The sequence below is a fragment of the Morone saxatilis genome, unplaced genomic scaffold (assembly GCF_004916995.1).
Source record: "Morone saxatilis isolate NCDOM2014 unplaced genomic scaffold, NCSU_SB_2.0 Contig17, whole genome shotgun sequence".
NCBI lineage: Eukaryota > Metazoa > Chordata > Actinopteri > Moronidae > Morone > Morone saxatilis.
Genome location: NW_023339729.1, coordinates 13,364,272 through 13,383,050, shown reverse-complemented (window position 1 = coordinate 13,383,050; position 18,779 = coordinate 13,364,272). Strand labels below are relative to the sequence as shown.

General features: G+C 39.0%; 1 pseudogene; it reads right to left on the bottom strand.

Moving 5' to 3' along the window:
- Positions 1-255: 255 nt before the first annotated feature.
- Positions 256-18,779, bottom strand: part of LOC118326500 — a 43,210-nt pseudogene continuing 24,686 nt past the window's right edge.

The window sequence follows — 18,779 nt, the reverse complement described above, 5'->3', positions numbered from 1 at the left end:
AACACCTGTGCTTTTCCTAATATGTCTGCTATGAAAAATATCTGTTGCTCTTAGTCTGACTGATTGTCAAGCTTAAGTTAATTCACATACATTCCCCCAAAATGTACAGTGTTCATGGATACTGTATGTCCACGATCCTTACCGAAGTGTGCAAGGAATTACAACAAATCAAGTGAAAAATGTAATTCAGGCAGCAATGTGTGGTAATTGCAATTTATTTTGGTAAATAAATACAAAACAGAGACATTTTAACATGAAAATAACATTATTTAGACAGTTATGGTGTTCTCTACCTCTTCAGTTGTTTAAAAAAAAAAATCTGACTGAAAAGTTTTACTGTAGGTAATCTCAGGGCTATAATGAGCACCTTCTGCTATAACAGGCATTGTTAGGACGCCTTGGCAGGGGTCCTTTGAAGGCCTGAAGTTACACACAAGCACAAGTGTGTAATTATAGCAGCTACTTTTGACAGTTTAACTTAAGAAAACAGATTGCCAAATTAACAGTTATGCTGCCATACAATGTGTTCATTAAAAACTTACACACAAATCCCAATAAGCACACACACACGCACACACACACGTGTACACTCACACCTAATAAAACCATAGCAATGTCTTCTTTATTAAACCCATTGCGAACTCTCCTACTAGTATACTAACCTGCCTGGAGTGTCTTTTTGAACTGAGCAGAACCAAAGCAAGTTGTGAGCCAAACACACCGGCTGTATGCTGTTAGATTTCACACATTTCTCCACTGCGCTACATTCCTGCTTAAGACCAGGCTACTACTCATGTTCCTGCAAGACAGCTTCAGGTAGCTTCACATTGTTCACACAATTTAAACATAATGTAGTATATACTGCGTAAAGAAACCTATATACTGTACAAAACTATACAAAACTCAGAGGTCTTACCTCTGTGTTACACACTGATCTGTGCCATTGGTTTTCTTAAGTCAGTGTGAGAAAAAGATGGTGGACTGAAGCAGAAAAATCTGGAAATAATAGAACAGGACAGATGGATAAACAGTAGCATCAACAACTGATGCCATACTACTCTTACAAAACATTTTGGAAAGCAAAGGCATACATGAACATTTAGATACAGTCATTTAAATAATAGAGGCATGAACGTGTTGAAGGGGTAAGGGAAAGAGAGAGACTTTTGTGCAAACATGAACAAAGAACTTCACACGGGAATAGGCAGTAAGTCAAATGATAAAACTTTCCAAATATTTCACAGCATGGACATAAAATCTACAGACACTTATAAACACACACCTGAACAGTAAGTAGATAAAATATATTTGGAAAAGTTGATGAAAATCTAGTTCAGTTCACTTTAGGGATGAATTAACTGATGCCCCAAAACAAATGTGGTATCACAAGCACAGCTCTAGTGTGTAGAAATCTCTTCTGTCACTTCACACGATATACAGCAAGAGATCAGACCCATATCCCCCAAAACAAATAAGATACAACACAGTTTACTGAACACTAAATTGGTTCATCTGTGCTATAATTTACAAAAGTGCTTTCCTCTTTGACAGCGTCTCTTTAGTTAGTTTTGAGGACAGACAAAAAAATCTCTACCATAATACTTGACGGTGCCTGCATTTTGATTACATAAAGGTCTTTAATGTCGTTCATTTTCCCATTGTATTGTCCTGAGTGTTACAAATGGTCTTCTGAGGACGATCCACCAGTGATTGGGATTTTCTTCGATCATTAAAAAAAAAAACCCTCAGCTCCACCGAGGTTTTTGTTTTGATCAAGTGTTTTGTCAAGTCATCACCAGCCAACAGTCTTTAGAGTCACTGTTGGGTCTTTATGGAAAACAGAACAAGCAAATATTATTGCTTCAACAGCTCTGGCTTTGGCGAGTCTTTCATTGGTTCTTCTACACCTGAAAGAAAAAGGAGGCCATCTTGGAGGACAAACAGGACAAAAAGGACAGAAGGACATGTATCCATCTCCTATTGTGTCCTTAGCGGATGACAGGTTTCAGCCATGCTCGCTTTGTGCACTTGTTGCTTTTCTGCCTCCTGTGATTGGACAGTTCGGGAGTGGACCGTTAGACCTGGGTGGACTTGACTCGTCGGAGAGGATGCCGTCCTTCGGGGTGGGCAGGGCAGGGTGGGGGGCATTCAGAGGGCAGGTCTAGACTGCGCTGGTGAGGCACCGCCGTGAGGGGAGGAGCACATCGGGAGGGGCGGGGGACGGGATTGGCTGATGGTCATGTGATCTCAGAATACGGTAGCCCTGGAGCCTAACAGCCAGGAAAAGTACAGAGAAAAGATTAGGAGAGGTAGAGAGGGAGGTAGCAGTAAAGAGTATAAAACATTTCAAAGCAGTTGCAAAGTGAAAACCTGAGGGAATGGAGCAGATAAACTTTACTTGACTGAGGCAGTGAGAGACAAGAATGCAAAATGATGACGTCTAGACAAGAGATAAGAGTATACACAACAGAGATATCAGTGTCTATGAAACATCCATATACAATGAGGCAACCAAGGTTATCAGTGAAGACAAAAAGGGGTAAAATATAGCACCATACACATTAAAAAACAAGACTAAGAGCCTACAACCTTGCTAGCAGCTCGGTGAGGCTGTGTTACTTAGGAACAGAGATGCTTTTAAATGCTAACATCCGCATACGGGTATAATATTTGCTCACGGTCTTAGTTTATTGTGTTAGCAAGTTAATATGTCCTAATTATTACTTAATAATTATCCCTAATACAGTCATATACCAAATTGAAATTTTGACCTGATGATGGCACTAGAAGTTTTAGGATCACCATACTGAAGTAACTACAATTCAACCTGAAGGGGGCTATGAGTATATGCATTAGTGGACCAATGGGGCGGCAGGTGGGGCAACTGCTCAAAAAAATGCAACAGAAGTACCCTCTTGGATGCCCCTATGGTATTATTGGTAAGAGAAAACATTGTTTAATAGTTGCTCCTCTAGGATGCCTCTTTCCAATGTGTGTTGACACTAGTGTATTCTTTTCACGTGGACAATAACCCTAGTGATAGGTTGCTCCTCTAGGCATTCTAATCTTAACCCTGACTAAGTTGTGTAACCATTAATGCGTCACAACTTTCTGCGTGCTAGTTTTGTTTTTTTTCATCTCTCTTTTTTTTTTTTTTTTTTTTTGTTTTTCTTTTTTTTTTTTTTTTTTTTTTTTTTTTTTTCCCCTTTTTTATTTTTTTTGCCGGTGCCCCTCCAAAACAGGCCTGAGACAAATCCCTAAATTTTATGACACAATTCGTCAATAGTTGGTGAGATATTTTACCATGATGCTACATTGGCCAATAAGTTATTTGCCATCACGCAAAAGACAGCCTTTCCGTCAAAAGGGGAAAAAAAGGAAACACTTAGTGCAGATCTAATGATTATCTCAACTATTTTGTATAGTCTTGCATAATGATTTCCCCCATTCCCATTACCTTGGAGGCCACTTAACTTTTCGAGTGGATCTTTCCACGACGGGGCAGGGCCCTGAGAAGAAGGGCAGCCCCATTGGGGGTTCTTTGACGTGCTTGGGTGGGGGTGGAGGAGCTCTGTACTTTGCAACCTGGGTTTGGCTGGAAATTGTTGATCACACATGACACTATGGAGAGCAGAGCAAGGAGGTAAAAGAAAAAAAAAGGAGGGAAATGATTCTGCTCTGCTGTACTACAGAGATGGAAGATTTTCTGGTTCACAAAATATGCTCGAGTGTTCCATGGGAACAGTATGAGACATTATTCAGTATGAGAAGCGAGAGAGACCGAGAGAATAAAGATAAGGAGACCGAACTAAAAATATATGGGAGCGAGGCACTGAAGAAAGCCTAAAGTCTTGGGTAATGCTACCATCAGGAAATCTACTTTGATCTCCCAAAGTTCACACTGTACCCTGGAGCTTTTTTCCAGATAGACTTGTATTTGGCCAAGAGGTCTCCAAGACGCATGATTACATTATTTCTGACTGTGCTATGGTAAAGATCAGATCAGCCCATTCACATTTATAGGTTGTATCAAGTTGTGTGTCTGTTGCTCTATCAACATCAGGCTATTTTTACTCTAAGCTTGCAGCAAATCATCTAAGTCCATGAATCTTCCAACCCGTCTTGTTCCTGTACCCACCATAATCATTCAATTACCTCCCCCTTCCTCCTAATAAAAAAAGTTACTATTATCTACTGTATTTGGTCAAAGTTGAGTTACGTCTTGAAGTTGATTTTTACCATTTTTACAAAATATACTGAAAATAACTATCAGAATCATCAGCTAGAAATATCTTGCTCTGAGCTTTCTGAAGCCACAAGGTATTACAGGCTGAGTGAAGTAAAATGCAGGCTATTATATATAGATAGTTTTATTTATATATTATAATATAATAGTATATATACTATTAATAAATGGATAATAGAATGATATTAGATAGATAGATAAGATAGATAGATAGATAGATAGTGAGATAGCCACAATTTAACTTTTTTTTAATAACTTTTCCCCAGCTTTTATCTGAAAAAAAGTCAAACATAATCAGTAATGTATTTAAATGTATTACATTGTAAATTAATGTACTGTTATGCCTATTGATTTCAGTAGTATATGAACATACATAAAGTAAATACTTAATCCCTCTTAACTATGGACTGTAAATAATCAAAATATAGTTTATTTTCTTAAACAAACTAGCTAAAATGGACAAGAAAGTTTAAAGAACACATTCCCTGCGCTTTCCCTGAAGATCATAAAAAGGTGGTGCAGTATTTTAGCCTATAGATTATTCTATTGCATTGATCAGAGTAAGCCTAAAATGACATATAATGAAGACATGATAAGCTTCCTATCAGTTACGCAACTCTGTCAACTTCAGTGCTTCTGTAATTACTGCTCTCTGCCTTTGCGAGGCATCCTTTCCTCTAGTCTTTTCCTCCTGTTGTTCTACCCTCCTCCTCCCTCTTTTCCTGATTCCTGAAATTTCACCAATCTCTTCTTCCACCCTCCTTTCCGTCCCCATATCTCGCCCCTTCCCTCCTTCTCACCAGGAACGCAGCGATGGCTCCTCCGGTAACAAACCCAGCCAGGACATCGTTCCAATGGTTTCTGTGTTCAGTCACCCTCAACACCCCCACCAGCACAGCCAGAGACAGCAGCACCAGGCACAGAGTGGGCTTAGTCAGGCGGGTCCCTTTGGTCCGGAACACCAGGGTCACGTACATCTGGAGGACAAATATATTTTAAATAAAATGTCTTGGTATTTGTTCACAGTGAGCTAAACCTGGTGCTGAATCCACAGGTCTTGAATCAGCCAGCTGAGATAATTCAAACAGTGCTTCAGCTAGAGTAGTTTAATGGGTTGAACAGCTTGAATTAGCCACAAGAGGCCGCACTCTGCTGTGATTTTAGAGCATCAGAAGGGTTTAATGGGGTACAAAAAGTAAGCACTATGAAAACACTGCCATGATTGGTTGAATGCTTCTATAAAATGACAGGAACATGACACTGCAATTAAAAAGAGAACAAATGCTCCATTAAAGGAATTTTTTAGTAGTGCTTGAATCATATGTAAATGTTTCTACTAATGCAATACTTTAGAGGTCCATAATGTACATGCACACATTATACCTAAGTACAGGAGGTCACTTGGTGATGACTATCACAGAAGGGACATTTTATTTTAAAAGTAACACATTAAAGCAGATTTTTATTTCAGTAAGTCAAAATGTGGTTTATTCTCTGGAATGATCCGAAATGTTCAAATATTATTCATTTAAAAAATGTCAAGATATCCAGTAATTTTGATGATATGAACTTAATGAATAACATTTATATTTAGCTTTCTGTCATTGTTTGTATTATTTTTTTTTATTAATGTGTGTACATGCCTTAAAAGGTCATAAATAGTAATAAAAATAAATATATATATATATATAAATATAACATTTACATTTACAGTTAACAGTCACATTCAGTATTGTATTGTTCTTCTCTATATTAAGCTTATTGCAGATTTTGTATTTGTAAGCTATTCAGCAGTATTACATAAGGTGACCAATCAGAAATAAGTCAGCTATGAAGAAAGCGGTGGGTTGGGAGAAATCACTTAATAGTTTTTTCTTCTTTTTGAAGAATCTAGTTTCATTTCTGTCCTCTCTTCATTTTAGGATCCAATAATATTGTGTATCTATAATATTGTTTATTATAGACTTTGGTACCACTTGCTAATAAGGCAACTTTTGTAAAGGACTGATAAGTTGTAATTTATTACAATACATATATTTATTAAGGGTAAATAAATCATTCTTATTATTTATTTTTTTTAAGTTATTTTTTTGGCCTTTTATTGCCTTTATTGGATAGGGACAGCCAAAGATAGACAGGAAAGGGGGGCAGAGAGAGGGGGGATGACATGCAGCAAAAGGCCGCAGGTCGGATTCGAACCCTGAGCCTCTGCAGCAACTATACATATATTTATACAACATTAGTAGATGGTTTACTAACTACTATTAAACCTCTTGGTTATCACTTTATACAAGGTTCCTTACTATGAAGTATTGCCAAAACAAATTTTTCTTCTGCTTTAGTTAAATTTTAAAGTAAAAGTATGTCTACCAATACAACTTTTTACAGTTTTTACTTGACACATCATCATCAAATCCCACAGTTACCCTTGTGTGTCTTCCTTCACCCATTGTCCCCAGAAAGTTCCCTACCACTGTGTAGATGGCTGAATAAAAGCTGAGTGCTGCGTCTTTGGAGGGGAAGGATTTGCGGGCGGACGCCACTAGGTATGGGTTTCCTGTGCAGGCTCGACGCTCTGTGATGTACTGCAGCGGAGACTGGCAGCCCAGAGCTGTGTAGTTTGGCTTGCAGGCAGACAGGAAATGAGGCGTCTGGTTTCCTGTCACAACTTGACCTGCATTGGCAAAAATGGTGGTAGTGAAGAGGCCGAAGGAGTAGACACCTGTGTAAAAAAAGAAGAGAGACAAACTGAGAGAGAAGGAGGTGTGTGTAAACTCAAAATAAGTGAATCAATGAGACTTGTAAAAGTCAGAAACAGGCACTTGAATGGGAATTAAATGATTACACTGACTGCTATCTGTGTGGGAGTGAAAGGCCAGAGAGACATAGCCTTTGCTTTTATGCTTCAGCTCTACAGTCCATCACTTTAAAAGTCTCATAACTTAGATAAATACAGAGATGATGAAAAAGATCACAGAGCATCAACAGAGCAGAACATGGAGAGAAGGCCAAGCAAAATGAGTACACAGGAGACCTAAACTAAGGATGAGGGCTCTTTCTGGCCTTATGACAGAGGAGTACAGTCTTAATGAGCCTTGGTCCCTGAGTACAGAGGCTCTATTTAGTCAAAGCTAAGAAGAAGAAGAAGAACCCCCGATCTTTAGGATAACTGACCCAGAAAACGTACGATCCTCCGGAGGAGAGGGTTGAAATAACAGCAATCAGCGGTCACTATGGTCTTCTCCTGAGCACCCTCTGTCTTCACGAAGAAGCTGGTCACTTCCCCGATCAGAATCTGGGACAGAGAGCGAGACAGGGAGAAACCACAAAACATATTAGTCAAACAGAAAGCTAAAACTGTGCGGTTAAGGATTGATCATCTTCACTGAATATTCTGTCAGTTAAATATGGTGTGCAGCAAAATTATTCATGAATGTCCCTCGGCCTTGCAAAGATTACATTTTTCCTTGGCCAGCCTGCTTTATATTTCTCTCAACATTTGGCCGATTTTATGCTGCTTTACTAAATCCCAACATTAACACCTCCCATTCACTCACTCGCATCAGTGGGAGTATGTCAAACTCAGTGTTTATTAGATCTTGTATCTTTCTATTTCTCTTCTTTTCTGCAGCTCCATAAAACTATGACTATACTTTATTATGTCATGCAGGTTAATAACCTCAAAAGTAAGGATTTGGTTTGCCAGATAACATAAATCAAACACATCTTTACTATTTTCATGAAATATTTGAAATGCATTAGCTAATGTTTTACCTCCACCCTGATCACACCTCAATAAAACCTCCATTATATTTTTACTATTTTAGCCTTAACACAAAGAGCCCACACCCCAAGCCTCTGGCAGCCATTTGAGATGTAGTTTTAAGAGTTTAAAAACTAAGACCTATCAGTAGGACATTGATTTCCTTTGACATTGGAATGAATTGACTAAACACCATGTAGCACATTCCTGGACACCATTACACCCGACATAGTGATCCTGTCTGATCGGGGGACCCCTGCTGACAGAAGCATGGATAGATGTAGGTTACATGCTCATACAATATTCATGGCCCAGAGCCAGGAGCGTGGGATGAAGCTAATGCACCAAAGCTCAGTGTGCTCAGTGTGACAGATGAAGGCTGAGGTTTACACTAGCACTGGTGTTATCGACTAAAAACCAAGAGTAGGAAAAATATGTTGCACACTCTAGCTCCTATGCATTTCTCTTGCCAATGTAATGCAATGTTGGAATCGTGGGGCTTGTGTGTCAACATAAATTATGTCTTTGGAGGATGTCGTGACCTGAGTGCTGCAAAGCTATGCAGCTCTGAAGTCATGTTTTTTTGGGGGAAAGAGGTTCTGGGCTCCTTAAAATATAATTTAAAGATATGACGGCTCTGTGATTGTCAACTTTGAGCTTTTGCATAAATTCACAGTAACACAAAGTTCTTGACAGGTTTGTTGAATCATTTACTTTGATTACTCTGTGCATCAATTTACAGCGAATAATAGTTGATTCAGTAGACATATATTGACAGCATACTTCAAACTAAATTTTGATGGGTTTGTAAAGGCTGTTTCCAAACCTGATTCCAAAAACTGTGCTACAATAATGCTAGTATACTTAAGGCCGCAATAAGGAACTTGTTGTTGATACTGGCCGTTCTGGGGTAATGTTTCCGCTGCCTCTTTATCTGATTTCAATAGGAATCTGACCGAATCCAAGCCTGTGGCAAGCATTAAGAATAACTACATAGAAACAGCCAATTATTTCGCTGATGGTCTACTGTGCTTATGTAGGTCATATGGAGGCATCAGTTTTAAATTGAGACTGTTTCATAACCAGTTCAAAACCCCTTGTAGTAGGATTAATTTCCTTGCTAATGGAAGAGCAGCAACATGATGGAAAAACTGCAGCCTATGGTGAACATGATAGAAGCAACCAACAATATTACATTGTTGACCAACCAAGGATAGTGCATTGGTGGCCAGCAAGAGGCCAGTCCACACAAACTGCAGAGAGAGCAGGGCAAGGCAGGGCATAGTTTTTGTTGCAACCGTTCCATTGTAACGGCTGTGTGAACAAGCCTAATTAGATTCTGCAGGGGTTTACAGCTTGGTATTGGGCTTTATAAGTAAAGAATAAGAGACAATGTGTAACATTTGAACATGTTTAAACAAGTGTCAAGGTGTCATTGAGCAAGTCTCCTATAAGGTCAACTACTGGATAGCTTCGAGGTGAATGTGTAGCAGAATACAAATGAATCAAGGTGACACTGTGAAAATGTAGCAACCCTCAAAGTAAAGAGAAGAAAGAACTTTTTCTTTTACGAAAAATTTAAATGTTCAAAGTCTTAGTGTGCATGATCATACGTTAGCCTCACGTTCTTCAAAAAATAAAAAATGTCATGAACATAAGAATCAGATTATCTTGGGCCTGCTTGAATATTCTCCACACCGAGCCTAAAAAAGTTAGACTCCTCTCTAATAATTTCTGCAGGGACGTTTGTGTGTTGGGTCAGCCATAAATCATTATCTCTGGAGCTGTTGGAGGTTTGTTAGCTTGCTGCAGGCACTTTGGTAGAGCTGGTGGGCACCAAAGATTAGACAGCTGGATTATATATAGCACATTTTTACCTCCAGACTGCTCCAAAATCAAATCACCCACTTCCCACCAACCTACACGAATGGTTATCGGTTTAAATATTACAGTTAAATCAGTGTTGAATATAACCTATTGGTTCTTAGGGTATAAAATTGTTTGTTGACATTGATGCTAAACAAAAAAAATATGAAATCCTTAATCTATTACACCTTTCATACAATAATAATACAACAATAATAATGATAACATACAATAATAACAAGAATAGAGCAGCTAACAGCCGTTCTACAGCTCTAAAATGCATGAGAACCAACTTATTGAACTGAATGTCACATCCACGTCCTGCACTCAGGCTCAGTCAGCATCACTTTTATTAGCCTTTTCTTGGGTCAGTCTTCTTTTTCCCAACTTCTATTGGGTGGGAGCTCATAGTGTTCAGCCATTCAAGCATAAGCATTACAGATTTCACCATGTTGGTTTCAGGAAGATATTTGTGTTCATTCACGTTTCCTGCAGAGAGTGAGGTGACACCTATCATTCCCACAGTGCAAACTTTCTGTTATGTTACAGAGACAGAGATTCTAACCTAGTACATGAAGGTTTATAAATATATATGATTTTCAATTTAGGTGTACACTGATCAGCCATAACATCATAAGCACTGACAGGTGAAATGAATAACACTGATAATCTTGTTATCATGGCACCTGTCAGTGGGTGGGGTATATTAGAAAGCAAGTGAACTGTTTGTCCTCAAAGTTGTGTTGTTGATGTGTTAGAAGCAGAAAAAATTGGGCAGCGTGAGGATTTGAGTGACTCTGACAAGAGCCAAATTGGGATGGCTAGACGACTGGGTCAGAGCATCTCCAAAACTGCAGCTCTTGTCGGGTGTTCCCGATCTGCAGTGGCCACTACATATCTAAAGTGTTCCAAGGAAGGAAAAGCGTTGAACCAGAGACAGGGTCATGGGTGGCCAAGGCTCATTGATGCACATGGGGAGTGAAGGCTGGCCCGTGTGGTCTGATCCAACAGACGAGCTACTGTAGCTCAAATTGCTAAAAATGTTAATGCTGGTTCTGATAGAAAGGTGTCAGAACACACAGTGCATCACAGTTTGTTGCATATGGGGCTGCATAACATTATCATCATCAGGGTACCCATGTGGTCATAATGTCATGGCTGTGTATGGAAATGCTCAAACTTGTCTGTGGTAATGCTGCAGAAGTATGGGCACAATCCATTGTGGAAGCACTACAAAGGTAGGTTTTGAAACACAGTTCTCCTTTTCAGAGAGGTCTGGCAGAGCTTTTGGCACTAGGAAACAGTCTTCCCTCAGTTCTTTGAACTGGATTTAGGTGTGGTATAAAATTTAATCAGAGCTACTGTGAATTGTTCCAGAAAATATGCAGTGAGGTGATTATACACCATGGGAACAAGAGCATGACAACATTCAAACACCATGACGAAAGTGTTTCTACAACAGAAAATTATGTAGACTAACTTTAGCATAAGATGTGTGCTCTCATCTTGGCTAATGTTAAAACTCTGGCAAAAGTATTCTGAATAAACTCTTACTGTCTTAATGTATTTCTGGGAGATGCTCTTGTGAAGTGAGTGTGAGGGAGTAAAAGAGGATGAAGATAATTGGAGACAGCCACTGATGATAGTCAGCTAGCAGTCAAAGGGGCAGAAAGCATAACAGACTTGTAAATGGTATTGTTGGCGATTAATCACTGTGAAACTGAGATTACAGATTAAAGAAAATAAATTGATTGCAACATAATTTAAACTATCAAAGGCTAATTCTGAACTTGACAAACTGGCTTCAACAGCTGTCCATGCAGTTTGGCCAAAACAAGGATTGTTTTTATAGCAACCCAAGGGAGTTTGCCAATTTAAGTTGTGTGCATTACAAGAGGAAGATGTATATAATAACTCAAAAAGGAAGACATCTCTGCAGGGCAGCAGGATGTGAAACCAACACAGCTGCTGCAGCCACAGAATAATAAACACACACAAGTACTAACTAGTTGCAGCCCTTGCACATACAGTGAACAAAAACATACATTTAGTGATGTCGAAAACTGAAAAAAAGAAAGGGAACAAATAGTAATATCTAAATCTGCAGCTAAATCTATTGTAAAGTTCATCAACTAAACAGCTTCATTCTGATTTATGGGAAAGAACCAACAAAACTTCCTCTAATCTGCCAACACCTGCTTCATTCTACTAATTTCTTCAAAAAATTAGGTAACATGGTACATTTCTTTGTCATTTTACAGCACATGGTTGTATAATTAAGTTAAATTTCTGAAATAATTGTAATTGAAATAAACTGTGATTGAAAGCTTGTTCATATTTTACTGATAATTCTGATATGTATTTAAATTATTACCACTCACCAATCAATGTTTATATGGTAATTCAACACACTTCTTCTTCTTCTCAAACAGAGGTAGAAACAATCTGACAACATTAACTGTTTGGAAAAGGGCTCGATGACTCAATTCATCTCTATACATGCTTTTGATTAGATTCTCAAGTTGCAATAACAAATTTACAAGAACAAGCTGTCTTCCATACTTTTCCCATCGTATTTTCAACAACATGGAGTCTGAGTTCCTTGAGGATTCCTTACAGGCAACATCAAACCAAAGGAATCAAATTCAGAAAGACTGAAGGGCATGTAGGAACAGAGAGGAAGAGACCTTTGAGATCTGCACATTTGTAAATAATATGGGAGTTCCTGGTGCTGGCTCTGACTTGTTGAAACATGCATTTTCAGGTTTACATTTGAAAGAATTATTAATTTCGGATGTGACAGTAGTGCTGTTCATCACTTGTGTTGTATCTTATAAAGCGGCAAGTACAGATAATAACACCGGACAAAAAATGGTTGTATGACTTCTTATCTAACATGTTCTCTCACTGTGAGGAAGAATGAAGTCTACATCCCCATTAGGGAACTGCTTGCCATGTCCACTCCTTTATCATCCACTCAATTACTTTTTTCAACTACTCTCAAGCTAATGTGTTCACATCAACTTTTGATGATGATGGACTCCCACTGAGTTGTTATTTCTCCCATAGCCATGTATTCAAAAGTATCTAGTGTCAATACTAAACCCTTTTCATCCTGATCTCACTGAAAGGTTGATTCCTGCAGCCTCCCTGAGCATCTATTTTAATCATAATAAAAGGTCTGTAATAGAGAGAAATATAAACTATAGTGATAGCACTAGGCTTTGAAGTAACCTTGGTTCTATCTAACAACTTCTAATTCAGAAGTCTCACATTCATGTAAAGACTACAAAACGCTACAAACTCTAGGTTTTTACTGAATGCTAGTACAAAGCTTGCATATTTAACAGACGTTTTGATGGCAGCTCTGTGATACATTTTCAGTGGTTAACAGACAAATTGAAGGCTGCACTGGAAGCTCATATTGCTCATATTGTTTATGCTACTTGCCATTTCAACCATCTTAAAAACGTTTAACAGACAAACAAATAACATCTGGGATAGGATTCCTATTCTTTTCACTCTTAAATAGAAATCTTACCAATGTGTCACTGGAAAGTGCTCTTGCTTTTACAAAGCATCATACTTACTGAGTGCAGTAAATCTGTTTGAGGCATGATGGGAATATATCTAAATGTGTCACACTGTGTCTTCAAAGCAGTACTAATCATTATCATGTCACAATGTGAAAGGTGCTGCTTGTGGTGACAAACCCACAGAATAATTATCACCTGACTCTGGAGTTCCCATTTGACATCGGCTACATAGTAACTGCAATCCATAGATTCCACTGTCTTCTTATCATCATTGTTTTTAAGCAATAACAAATACAAAAGCGCAAGGACACACCCACAGACATGCAAAACAAAAAGAAGTGAAATTACGCAAATTGAATACCACCCACAACATCACGCCTGGCTGAGAAACACAAAGCAAAGAAAGGTCTGACACACAAACAAAGGGTCATGTGCACGGTAATTGAAAGTTAATGGAAAAAAGGTAAGACAACAATAAATAAATGATATGTGTATGGATGAGTTTGTGTGTATGTGTGGGGAAAGGAGGAAAAGTATAAGAGGATAGGACAAAAAGGGAGACAGACTGGGAGACAAGCCACACTGGCGAGGAAGAAGATGAGATGGACTGACATTCAGCAATCCTAAAATACAAAACAAAAGATTTTCCACTGCATCAGCCTGCCTCTAATGGAGGGGAGCATGGTGAGGAAAATTCTAGCGTAATTTTGAAATTCAGTAGATTTTTTTGAGGTTCTGTGTAGTGCAGATGGGGACTGTCAGTGTGTCACTGCCAGCATGTAGCCCACATGTACCTCACAACCAAATACACCCTCCTATCCATATTCAGGCGTCTGCTGCCATCCTTCTGTATGTCATCAAACCATTTCATTCAGGGCTGCCGTTCTTCAGAGGGTTGATCTAAAAGACAACTAACAATCATACAGCCGCCCTGAAGTCTTTCATTCCAAACCGGAGCTTTTTAGAAAATAGTTACACACTCAAAAAGGGTCACAATCTCTGCTTGAATTCCCTGATAAAAACACAAAACATATGAGTCACCAGATTGTGAACTAAAAACCTGATATGTCAGCGTTGACAGATCCTGGTTGATACAAAGGCACTTCACTCCGAGTAAGACTTTACAATTGATTCAAAGCAAAAGTTTCAAGATGAGAATGAGAATTATGCAAGACAAGGAAGTATGTTTAATATCTAATATCTAAGTGCAAGTATGTGAGACATGGGGGTTTAATGTTAAAAGGATAGTGTGTAATGGGTAGAAATAGAATATAATATTCATAGGTATGTTTTCATTAGTGTATAATCATCTGAAAATAAGAATCTTTGTGTTTTTTTTAACTGCGAATGAGCCATTTATATATACAGAGGGAGTCCTCTTCCACAGATGCCGCCATGTTGACCCGTCATGTTTCAACAGTAGCCAAGTAGCTCGGACAAACCAAACACTGTAGAAAGGGCCTTTCATGTTTTTGCAATCTGCAATTTTACCGCTAGATGCCACTGAATCCTACAGTGGTCCTTTAACTTTCAAACTTTAATTTCTTAAACTTAGTGTGAGGCAAAGTTTTCTACTGGAAATCATCTGGAACAAGGTGAAAACCACTTGGCAGCCAATTAGTTTTGAGCAGATGTTGACTGTGTTCGGGAACTGCTATGTTTTTTTAGGCCGCATTTATTTTATCCAAGGCAAGTCAGGGGGATAAAGAGAGATCTCAACTAGTCAGAGGAGGTCTTATGATTAAGATACAGGCAGACGATTGTGCACAAAACACCTGAAGAGAGAGAGAGAAAGGGATGAGAAGACAGAGAGATGACGGAGAAAAGGGAATAGAGTATGAGAGAAAAAACTGAGTTGCTGATGTAAATGACAAAAAAAAGAGAATAAGAAAAAGGCAGATGAAGAGGGAGATGAAGAATGACTGACAGAAACTGTCTTCTCCTGCCTCAGAGAGCAGAGATCACATCGCCTCATTTGTTGAGTGCGTGTGTGTCTGTACTGTATATGCTGTTATTAAGACTTTTTTGTCAAGAGGGTAGCAACTCATAAGTTGAAAGGATGTCTGCGGGAACAGAGGTGGCATGGAGAAGAGCACATGAACGTATTTGTGGGAGATTTTGATGGGAAAGACTCTGGAGGTTGAGTGAGTCTTAATTGGATTTCTTTGATTTTCTACCTATTGTGACAAGGTGACAGTCGATTGTAGGATGTTAACTCTAAACTGTGTGTGTGTGTGGGGAGTGTGTGTGTGTGAGGAAGTGCACAGTCTTGCTTGACGGAAGTTGACTGTGAGAATCAAAAAGAAAAAGAAAAAAACGTGACAAAAGAAAAGGTTGAAAAGTTAATCACAACACATGAGGGCACTTCAGAAAAATACAGTCAGTTGAAAACCTTTTCCAAGAATGCGTAGTGAGACAACAGAGCAGTCAACGGGGATCTAATGATGAGCTCTGACTGTACAGATAGGAACTGTAACCTGGTGGATTTTATTTTAACAAAAGATGTAACCTGGATGCTCGTTCAACCATCACTTTCAATTTACAGCTCCTCCACAGAGAACAAGTGGCTTCAAAAAATAAAAACATCAACACATATTCATGTTTACTGCACATACAGAGATGCACATTTCCACTCTGTCTGTATATTATGAGTAATGCTAACAGCAATCAGAATAGGAACAAGTGATGCAGCATTAAATGCCGGTTTGACGTCACGACATATAAAAAGCATCTTAAGCTTAAGGGGGAGTGTGGAAATTTACGCTAGTGTATCCGTGCATTTTTTTTACAGATGTGTTTGGGATTTTTTTGTTCATCATTAACAGCTCGGGGATATTGTGAGAAAACACTCAATTGAGCTACGCATTTAAACCACACATTGCTATATAGTGAATCATATCTGGTGCAATGTTTAAATTCCTAATCTCTTTCTTTATGGATATATAATGTGTGTTTCAATGGAAGTCCTTTACATTCACGCACCGTCTAAAAATGACGCCAGCTAAAAGCAGCTCTTTAGTAGTTATTGTGGAAAGAAACACAAAAACCTTCATGAGGATTACACCAAGTCTACATAAAGCTTCTGCAAATATCACATGACATTTGTTGACATTGCAATCCCAGTGCTCTACTTTAGACACACACATACGCAGGCATACTTCTCACACACCAGCGATGGTAACCATGACAATTTAGCTGCTTCAGCTTCATCATCACCCACACTCTCTCCATCCATCTCCTTCTCTCTCTATCTCACCCTGCTTTTATTCTGTTTCGATCATTGCCGGGCAGCTTTCCCAGGTCTTTGTGGAGGAGAAACTAGGCTACCAGAAACATCTCTCTCCTTATTTCTCATTTTTCTTTCCTGATTCAAATATAAATTGTCCTTTCTTGCCTCCACCTTGCCTTCTTTCTCTCCCTCTCTCAATATTCAAATCCTGTTTGTACTCAGTAAGGGTTTAGCGGTGATTTGAGGTATGACCCCGTTAGTCTTCTCTCCTCCACGCTCTCTCACTTTCTTTTCCTGTCTCTTTGCATTTTCCTCTTTTTCCTACAGTCTCTCCCTCTCTGTCCTCATCCTGCTCAGTCCTCATATCTCTCCACCTCCTCATATTTTCCTTTTCTTCCTATAAGTTGAGTCGCTTTCAAACTGCCTCTCCCTGTTAAGAAGAAACAGAGGGATCCTAGATCAGTGTGGGACGAGACCTTACAGCTAATCTACCAGAGTGAGAGTGTGAGTGTATTGCTGGATTAGGGTTCTCATCTATGGGTTAGAGCATGTCTTACAGACTATCACAGTGGGAGCGGATAGCTGGTCAGGCGCATCGACATGGGGCTACATGGCCTGCTGTCTTCATCTCTCAATCCTCTATCCAGTGTGATTGGCAGAGACGGATAAAGCTGTGATTATCCCTTATTATCCCTGCCCTTTTGTCACTGCTCTGTCTCATAGGCACGACTGCTGACGCACTGATCTGTATGTCTGCCTGTCTGCCTGTCTGTCTGTCTGTCTTTCGGTCTCTGACTTTCTGTCTCTCTTTTGCACATACACAAAGAAGAGGAGGATATGGAAGGAAAGACACATGGTGATGGTCGATGGCAACATCAACTGTACCACCATTATTAGCATGGGTATTCAGTTAGCTTAGAATAATAATACACTTATGCCAGCAATCATGAGAGTCGCATTTCTACAATTCTCACTTGAGAATCCTCTTATAGTGAACTAACTTAAAACATGATATAGTTAGCATTTCCTGCCACTGTCTTCCCCTGTGGATCCAGACTCTCACCCTCCAGCAGTTGCCTTCCTCATGCTGATCCCAAGTCACTGGATCTCCACCTGTCTACACACATCTGCCCCTCATTCCCCTGAAGCTGGGCTCAGGCTAAAAGGGTTTTAAAATCCTAACCAATTGGGTTGCATCACACACATAAGGAGAAACTTCACGTCTAATCGCAAACATGCACACACTTCAAGATTTGAAAATAATGGTGCATCACACACTACAAGATGTTATTAAGATTATCATGCCAGAAGGAGCAATGCACTATCTCACGTAATCTCATGGGGAAGCAGATGTAAACAAAGTGAAGAGTGGCATAAACTTGCTTTAGTAATGTTCATGTTTTGCAGTAAGAAAAAAACAATAGCAGAGGGTTAAATGAATCTGGGTGAGAAAATGGTTAGGAAGATGAGATCAACACAGGTTGTCTAAGGTCCTCGACCAGATTTTTCCTCCGATTGTCAAGAGGGATAAATCTGAGGTAAATCGGCCAAAAACACTGTATTCTGCACCCTGCTTTATCAGCTCCTGGAGTATATACACCAGCCTCTTTTCCTCTGTTTCCTGTAGTCTTGTGCCTTAGTGGCCAACCATCCTGTTCTCTACATGCCTGTTAGGACCATTTGCCTGTCTGGCCATCTTTGTCCTGTTTTCCTGTTTGGAGTGACCTCACAATAACAAATTTTTCTACTGTACTTTGGTCACAGTAAAATTTCCTTTAAATAAACCGGTCTTCCGTCATGCCCATATGCAAAATGTCTGTTAACAGAGCTTTTTCAAGTGCTTTTAAACTAGCAACTAAGACTGGTTTTAATTCAACCTAACATATTATTTGTCTTAAATTGCACATGTACAGTTTAGTTTTTGAGTCAAGCTGCTTAAAATATTTGCAGACCATTGTACTGCACATTGCATATAGTGTATATTTTTCATTTATAGTTTTATATTTTAGATTATATTTTGTAATATTCTTATTTGTGATACTATTGTATGTACACTGTACTCTTTTTATTGCACTATATTCCCCAATGCTGCTGTGTGTAATTAGAATTTATCCTATGGGGGATTAATAAAGGTATATC